Source organism: Drosophila bipectinata, unplaced genomic scaffold (assembly GCF_030179905.1).
Source record: "Drosophila bipectinata strain 14024-0381.07 unplaced genomic scaffold, DbipHiC1v2 scaffold_121, whole genome shotgun sequence".
Classification (NCBI taxonomy): domain Eukaryota; kingdom Metazoa; phylum Arthropoda; class Insecta; order Diptera; family Drosophilidae; genus Drosophila; species Drosophila bipectinata.
The window spans coordinates 15,001-25,000 of NW_027222774.1; the positions used below are offsets into that span (position 1 = coordinate 15,001).

General features: G+C 32.8%; 1 non-coding gene across 1 annotated transcript in view; it reads left to right on the forward strand.

Annotated features, from left to right (window-relative positions):
• Positions 1-3,671, forward strand: part of LOC138926958 (large subunit ribosomal RNA) — a 3,950-nt gene extending 279 nt beyond the window's left edge. The window contains exon 1 of the ribosomal RNA XR_011443611.1: positions 1-3,671. This exon is cut by the window's left edge and continues 279 nt beyond it. This is a non-coding gene — a ribosomal RNA (large subunit ribosomal RNA).
• The last annotated feature ends 6,329 nt before the right edge of the window (positions 3,672-10,000 follow it).

A 10,000-nucleotide genomic window follows, 5' to 3' on the forward strand; every position in this document is an offset into this window, starting at 1 on the left:
GTCGTGTTGCTTGATAGTGCAGCACTAAGTGGGTGGTAAACTCCATCTAAAACTAAATATAACCATGAGACCGATAGTAAACAAGTACCGTGAGGGAAAGTTGAAAAGAACTCTGAATAGAGAGTTAAATAGTACGTGAAACTGCTTAGAGGTTAAGCCCGATGAACCTGAATATCCATTATGGAAAATTCATCATTAAAGTTATAATATTTAAATAATATTATAGAAATAGTGTGCATTTTTTCCATATAAGGACATTGTAATCTATTAACATATATAATTTATCATAAAATATGACTTATAGTTTATTCAAATTATTATGCTTGCATTTTAACATAGGATAAATGTCATTAATTTGATAAAGTGTTGATAGATTAATAAGAATACAGTGCGTTAATTTTTCGGAATTATATAATGGCATAATTATCATTGATTTTTGTGTTTATTATATGCACTTGTATGATTAACAATGCGAAAGATTCAGGATACCTTCGGGACCCGTCTTGAAACACGGACCAAGGAGTCTAACATATGTGCAAGTTATTGGGATATAAACCTAATAGCGTAATTAACTTGACTATTAATGGGATTAGTTTTTTAACTATTTTATAGTTAATTAACACAATCCCGGGGCGTTCTATATAGTTATGTATAATAATATTTATATTATTTATGCCTCTAACTGGAACGTACCTTGAGCAGATATGCTGTGACCCGAAAGATGGTGAACTATACTTGATCAGGTTGAAGTCAGGGGAAACCCTGATGGAAGACCGAAACAGTTCTGACGTGCAAATCGATTGTCAGAATTGAGTATAGGGGCGAAAGACCAATCGAACCATCTAGTAGCTGGTTCCTTCCGAAGTTTCCCTCAGGATAGCTGGTGCATTTTAATGTTATATAAAATAATCTTATCTGGTAAAGCGAATGATTAGAGGCCTTAGGGTCGAAACGATCTTAACCTATTCTCAAACTTTAAATGGGTAAGAACCTTAACTTTCTTGATATGAAGTTTAAGGTTATGATATAATGTGCCCAGTGGGCCACTTTTGGTAAGCAGAACTGGCGCTGTGGGATGAACCAAACGTAATGTTACGGTGCCCAAATTAACAACTCATGCAGAAACCATGAAAGGCGTTGGTTGCTTAAAACAGCAGGACGGTGATCATGGAAGTCGAAATCCGCTAAGGAGTGTGTAACAACTCACCTGCCGAAGCAACTAGCCCTTAAAATGGATGGCGCTTAAGTTGTATACCTATACATTACCGCTAAAGTAGATGATTTATATTACTTGTAATATAAATTTTGAAACTTTAGTGAGTAGGAAGGTACAATGGTATGCGTAGAAGTGTTTGGCGTAAGCCTGCATGGAGCTGCTATTGGTACAGATCTTGGTGGTAGTAGCAAATAATCGAATGAGACCTTGGAGGACTGAAGTGGAGAAGGGTTTCGTGTGAACAGTGGTTGATCACGAGTTAGTCGGTCCTAAGTTCAAGGCGAAAGCCGAAAATTTTCAAGTAAAAATAAATATTACAATTATTGTGAAAATTATATACTTGAATAATTTTGAACGAAAGGGAATACGGTTCCAATTCCGTAACCTGTTGAGTATCCGTTTGTTATTAAATATGGGCCTCGTGCTCATCCTGGCAACAGGAACGACCATAAAGAAGCCGTCGAGAGATATCGGAAGAGTTTTCTTTTCTGTTTTATAGTCGTACTACCATGGAAGTCTTTCGCAGAGAGATATGGTAGATGGGCTAGAAGAGCATGACATATACTGTTGTGTCGATATTTTCTCCTCGGACCTTGAAAATTTATGGTGGGGATACGCAAACTTCTCAACAGGCCGTACCAATATCCGCAGCTGGTCTCCAAGGTGAAGAGTCTCTAGTCGATAGAATAATGTAGGTAAGGGAAGTCGGCAAATTAGATCCGTAACTTCGGGATAAGGATTGGCTCTGAAGATTGAGATAGTCGGGCTTGATTGGGAAACAATAATATGGTTTATGTGCTCGTTCTGGGTAAATAGAGTTATAATCATTTATGGTTGTAACTTGTTCCCCGGATAGTTTAGTTACGTATCCAATTGTGGAACTTTCTTGCTAAAATTTTTAAGAATACTAGTTGGGTCAAACCAATTAGTTCTTATTAATTATAACGATTATCAATTAACAATCAATTCAGAACTGGCACGGACTTGGGGAATCCGACTGTCTAATTAAAACAAAGCATTGTGATGGCCCTAGCGGGTGTTGACACAATGTGATTTCTGCCCAGTGCTCTGAATGTCAAAGTGAAGAAATTCAAGTAAGCGCGGGTCAACGGCGGGAGTAACTATGACTCTCTTAAGGTAGCCAAATGCCTCGTCATCTAATTAGTGACGCGCATGAATGGATTAACGAGATTCCTTCTGTCCCTATCTACTATCTAGCGAAACCACAGCCAAGGGAACGGGCTTGGAATAATTAGCGGGGAAAGAAGACCCTTTTGAGCTTGACTCTAATCTGGCAGTGTAAGGAGACATAAGAGGTGTAGAATAAGTGGGAGATATTAGACTTCGGTTTGGTATCGACAATGAAATACCACTACTCTTATTGTTTCCTTACTTACTTGATTAAATGGAACGTGTATCATTTCCTAGCCATTATACGGATATATTTATTATATCTTATGGTATTGGGTTTTGATGCAAGCTTCTTGATCAAAGTATCACGAGTTTGTTATATAATCGCAAACAAATTCTTTAATGAGAGATGCATTCATGTATTATCGATTTGAAAATTTGGTATAACTCCAATTACTCAGGTATGATCCAATTCAAGGACATTGCCAGGTAGGGAGTTTGACTGGGGCGGTACATCTCTCAAATAATAACGGAGGTGTCCCAAGGCCAGCTCAGTGCGGACAGAAACCACACATAGAGCAAAAGGGCAAATGCTGACTTGATCTCGGTGTTCAGTACACACAGGGACAGCAAAAGCTCGGCCTATCGATCCTTTTGGTTTAAAGAGTTTTTAACAAGAGGTGTCAGAAAAGTTACCATAGGGATAACTGGCTTGTGGCGGCCAAGCGTTCATAGCGACGTCGCTTTTTGATCCTTCGATGTCGGCTCTTCCTATCATTGTGAAGCAAAATTCACCAAGCGTTGGATTGTTCACCCATGCAAGGGAACGTGAGCTGGGTTTAGACCGTCGTGAGACAGGTTAGTTTTACCCTACTAATGACAAAACGTTGTTGCGACAGCATTCCTGCGTAGTACGAGAGGAACCGCAGGTACGGACCAATGGCACAATACTTGTTCGAGCGAACAGTGGTATGACGCTACGTCCGTTGGATTATGCCTGAACGCCTCTAAGGTCGTATCCGTGCTGGACTGCAATGATAAATAAGGGGCAATTTGCATTGTATGGCTTCTAAACCATTTAAAGTTTATTATTTATATTTTAAACGACAATGGATGTGATGCCAATGTAATTTGTAACATAGTAAATTGGGAGGATCTTTGATCACCTGATGCCATGCTAGTTACATATGAAAACATTATTTAATACAATGACAAAGCCTAGAATCAATTGTAAACGACTTTTGTAACGGGCAAGGTGTTGTAAGTGGTTGAGCAGCTGCCATACTGCGATCCACTGAAGCTTATCCTTTGCTTGATGATTCGAAATATAAAAAAAATGTAAATATGCATGTGTAAATATGTATATTTAGTATAAAAAATCTTTATATGCTATATCTAAGAAAGCATATAAGGATTTATCACGGGTTGTCCACGTTTCCCTACTAATTGTGGCCTACTAACTGTTTCGTCATCTTATTAGTGACGTGAAAAATGAAAATAATATTTTTCATTTATATTGTTATAAGTCTTAAACCTTAAGACGGCGGGAGTTGAATTACTTTCGTTTAGGTAGCCAAATGCCTCGTCATCTTATTAGTGACGTGAAAAATGAAAATAATATTTTTCATTTATATTGTTATAAGTCTTAAACCTTATAACGGCGGAAGATGAATTACTTTCTTTTAGGTAGCCAAATGCCTCGTCATCTTATTAGTGACGTGAAAAATGAAAATAATATTTTTCATTTATATTGTTATAAGTCTTAAACTTTAAGACGGCGGGAGTTGAATTACTTTCGCATAGGTAGCCAAATGCCTCGTCATCTTATTAGTGACGCGCATGATTCAATTCAAGAGATTCCTTCTGTCCCTATTTAAAACCTCACGGATATTAAAAATATTAAACATATATTGTTATAAGTCTTAAACCTTAAGACGGCGGGAGTTGAATTACTTTCGCATAGGTAGCCAAATGCCTCGTCATCTTATTAGTGACGCGCATGATTCAATTCAAGAGATTCCTTCTGTCCCTATTTAAAACCTCACGGATATTAAAAATATTAAACATATATTGTTATAAGTCTTAAACCTTAAGACGGCGGGAGTTGAATTACTTTCGCATAGGTAGCCAAATGCCTCGTCATCTTATTAGTGACGTGAAAAATGAAAATAATATTTTTCATTTATATTGTTATAAGTCTTAAACTTTAAGACGGCGGGAGTTGAATTACTTTCGCATAGGTAGCCAAATGCCTCGTCATCTTATTAGTGACGTGAAAAATGAAAATAATATTTTTCATTTATATTGTTATAAGTCTTAAACCTTATAACGGCGGAAGATGAATTACTTTCGTTTAGGTAGCCAAATGCCTCGTCATCTTAATAGTGACGTGAAAAATGAAAATAATATTTTTCATTTATATTGTTATAAGTCTTAAACTTTAAGACGGCGGGAGTTGAATTACTTTCGCATAGGTAGCCAAATGCCTCGTCATCTTATTAGTGACGTGAAAAATGAAAATAATATTTTTCATTTATATTGTTATAAGTCTTAAACCTTATAACGGCGGAAGATGAATTACTTTCGTTTAGGTAGCCAAATGCCTCGTCATCTTATTAGTGACGTGAAAAATGAAAATAATATTTTTCATTTATATTGTTATAAGTCTTAAACTTTAAGACGGCGGGAGTTGAATTACTTTCGCATAGGTAGCCAAATGCCTTGTCATCTTATTAGTGACGCGCATGATTCAATTCAAGAGATTCCTTCTGTCCCTATTTAAAACCTCACGGATATTAAAAATATTAAACATATATTGTTATAAGTCTTAAACCTTAAGACGGCGGGAGTTGAATTACTTTCGCATAGGTAGCCAAATGCCTCGTCATCTTATTAGTGACGCGCATGATTCAATTCAAGAGATTCCTTCTGTCCCTATTTAAAACCTCACGGATATTAAAAATATTAAACATATATTGTTATAAGTCTTAAACCTTAAGACGGCGGGAGTTGAATTACTTTCGCATAGGTAGCCAAATGCCTCGTCATCTTATTAGTGACGCGCATGATTCAATTCAAGAGATTCCTTCTGTCCCTATTTAAAACCTCACGGATATTAAAAATATTAAACATATATTGTTATAAGTCTTAAACCTTAAGACGGCGGGAGTTGAATTACTTTCGCATAGGTAGCCAAATGCCTCGTCATCTTATTAGTGACGTGAAAAATGAAAATAATATTTTTCATTTATATTGTTATAAGTCTTAAACTTTAAGACGGCGGGAGTTGAATTACTTTCGCATAGGTAGCCAAATGCCTCGTCATCTTATTAGTGACGTGAAAAATGAAAATAATATTTTTCATTTATATTGTTATAAGTCTTAAACCTTATAACGGCGGAAGATGAATTACTTTCGTTTAGGTAGCCAAATGCCTCGTCATCTTAATAGTGACGTGAAAAATGAAAATAATATTTTTCATTTATATTGTTATAAGTCTTAAACTTTAAGACGGCGGGAGTTGAATTACTTTCGCATAGGTAGCCAAATGCCTCGTCATCTTATTAGTGACGTGAAAAATGAAAATAATATTTTTCATTTATATTGTTATAAGTCTTAAACCTTATAACGGCGGAAGATGAATTACTTTCGTTTAGGTAGCCAAATGCCTCGTCATCTTATTAGTGACGTGAAAAATGAAAATAATATTTTTCATTTATATTGTTATAAGTCTTAAACTTTAAGACGGCGGGAGTTGAATTACTTTCGCATAGGTAGCCAAATGCCTTGTCATCTTATTAGTGACGCGCATGATTCAATTCAAGAGATTCCTTCTGTCCCTATTTAAAACCTCACGGATATTAAAAATATTAAACATATATTGTTATAAGTCTTAAACCTTAAGACGGCGGGAGTTGAATTACTTTCGCATAGGTAGCCAAATGCCTCGTCATCTTATTAGTGACGCGCATGATTCAATTCAAGAGATTCCTTCTGTCCCTATTTAAAACCTCACGGATATTAAAAATATTAAACATATATTGTTATAAGTCTTAAACCTTAAGACGGCGGGAGTTGAATTACTTTCGCATAGGTAGCCAAATGCCTCGTCATCTTATTAGTGACGCGCATGATTCAATTCAAGAGATTCCTTCTGTCCCTATTTAAAACCTCACGGATATTAAAAATATTAAACATATATTGTTATAAGTCTTAAACCTTAAGACGGCGGGAGTTGAATTACTTTCGCATAGGTAGCCAAATGCCTTGTCATCTTATTAGTGACGCGCATGATTCAATTCAAGAGATTCCTTCTGTCCCTATTTAAAACCTCACGGATATTAAAAATATTAAACATATATTGTTATAAGTCTTAAACCTTAAGACGGCGGGAGTTGAATTACTTTCGCATAGGTAGCCAAATGCCTCGTCATCTTATTAGTGACGCGCATGATTCAATTCAAGAGATTCCTTCTGTCCCTATTTAAAACCTCACGGATATTAAAAATATTAAACATATATTGTTATAAGTCTTAAACCTTAAGACGGCGGGAGTTGAATTACTTTCGCATAGGTAGCCAAATGCCTCGTCATCTTATTAGTGACGCGCATGATTCAATTCAAGAGATTCCTTCTGTCCCTATTTAAAACCTCACGGATATTAAAAATATTAAACATATATTGTTATAAGTCTTAAACCTTAAGACGGCGGGAGTTGAATTACTTTCGCATAGGTAGCCAAATGCCTCGTCATCTTATTAGTGACGCGCATGATTCAATTCAAGAGATTCCTTCTGTCCCTATTTAAAACCTCACGGATATTAAAAATATTAAACATATATTGTTATAAGTCTTAAACCTTAAGACGGCGGGAGTTGAATTACTTTCGCATAGGTAGCCAAATGCCTCGTCATCTTATTAGTGACGCGCATGATTCAATTCAAGAGATTCCTTCTGTCCCTATTTAAAAACTCACGAATATTAAAAATATTAAAAATATTTTCATATGGATATGCAATCGTATGGATATCCAAATATGTGTGGGAAAGTCGTACTTCCTATACGATAAATGACCGGATTGACGAAACCGTGTTCAAAAAGGTATATAGGGTAGGTGGTGTTCGGCCTACCAATATAATATTAAAATAATATTATATTAAACAGAAGATCGCCAGTATTAATATATAAGCATATGGTTATGAATACATATGCATATAACATATATGAAAATATATGAATATATAAAAAAAAATATATATGAATATGAAAATATTTATATGTATATGGAATATATGGTAGGTGATGATGTTAGCCTACCATATAATATATAATATAATAATTTAATTATATTATATTAAATATGGAAATATTAAAAATATATTAAAAATATTAAAAATATTTTCATATGGATATGCAATCGTATGGATATCCAAATATGTGTGGGAAAGTCATACTTCCCATACAATAAATGACCGGATTGACGAAACCGTGTTCAAAAAGGTATATAGGGTAGGTGGTGTTCAGCCTGCCAATATAATATTAAAATAATATTATATTAAACAGAAGACCGCCAGTATTAATATATGAGCATATGGTTATGAATACATATGCATATAACATATATGAAAATATATGAATATAAAAAAATATATATGGATATGAAAATATTTATATGTATATGAAATATATGGTAGGTGATGAGGATAGCCTACCATATAATATATAATATAATAATTTAATTATATTATATTAAATATGGAAATATTAAAAATATATTAAAAATATTAAAAATATTTTCATATGGATATGCAATCGTATGGATATCCAAATATGTGTGGGAAAGTCATACTTCCCATACAATAAATGACCGGATTGACGAAACCGTGTTCAAAAAGGTATATAGGGTAGGTGGTGTTCGGCCTACCAATATAATATTAAAATAATATTATATTAAACAGAAGACCGCCAGTATTAATATATGAGCATATGGTTATGAATACATATGCATATAACATATATGAAAATATATGAATATAAAAAAATATATATGGATATGAAAATATTTATATGTATATGAAATATATGGTAGGTGATGGTGATAGCCTACCATATAATATATAATATAATAATTTAATTATATTATATTAAATATGGAAATATTAAAAATATATTAAAAATATTAAAAATATTTTCATATGGATATGCAATCGTATGGATATCCAAATATGTGTGGGAAAGTCATACTTCCCATACAATAAATGACCGGATTGACGAAACCGTGTTCAAAAAGGTATATAGGGTAGGTGGTGTTCGGCCTACCAATATAATATTAAAATAATATTATATTAAACAGAAGACCGCCAGTATTAATATATAAGCATATGGTTATGAATACATATGCATATAACATATATGAAAATATATGAATATAAAAAAATATATATGGATATGAAAATATTTATATGTATATGAAATATATGGTAGGTGATGGTGATAGCCTACCATATAATATATAATATAATAATTTAATTATATTATATTAAATATGGAAATATTAAAAATATATTAAAAATATTAAAAATATTTTCATATGGATATGCAATCGTATGGATATCCAAATATGTGTGGGAAAGTCATACTTCCCATACAATAAATGACCGGATTGACGAAACCGTGTTCAAAAAGGTATATAGGGTAGGTGGTGTTCAGCCTGCCAATATAATATTAAAATAATATTATATTAAACAGAAGACCGCCAGTATTAATATATGAGCATATGGTTATGAATACATATGCATATAACATATATGAAAATATATGAATATAAAAAAATATATATGGATATGAAAATATTTATATGTATATGAAATATATGGTAGGTGATGGGGATAGCCTACCATATAATATATAATATAATAATATTTATTATATTATAATAAATATGGAAATATTAAATTATTTTCATATGGATATGGATATGGATATGGATATGGATATACATATTCATATGGATATACTAAAATATACTGAAATATACCGATGAGTATATTTAGGTGAGGGTAAAAAGGCAAATAAATACCCAGCTTGACGAAAGTGTGTTCAAAAAGGTATATAGGGTAGGTGGTGTCGTCCTACCAATATAGTATATTATTTATATTATATGAATATACTAAAATACCGATGAGTATTTTTAGGTGAGGGAAAGAAGGCAAATAAATACCCAGCTTGACGAAAGTGTGGTCAAAAAGGTATATATGGTAGGTGGTGTAAGCCTATCTATATAATATAACATACTATATTATATATTATATATACACTATATTGTATACTTAGATAATATCGTTGAAGCGTCTACGTCTTATTATAAATTATAATTTGACAAGTTTCCAATTATTATCGTTAATTTCTGGTTCTAGGCAAATAAAAATTTCTTTTTATTATATCCTAGTAAGTATATGGAATTAAATTTAATTTCATATACGTATATGATAATAGTAGTAATATTATTATTATTATTATTGTATAAATAAATATGAATAAACTATATATATGAAAATATATAAATATATGAAAATTAAAAAGTGCTTAGTTTTATATCATATAAAACTAGACTTTTATATACAAAGAAAATAAATTTTAAATTTATTATCAAAA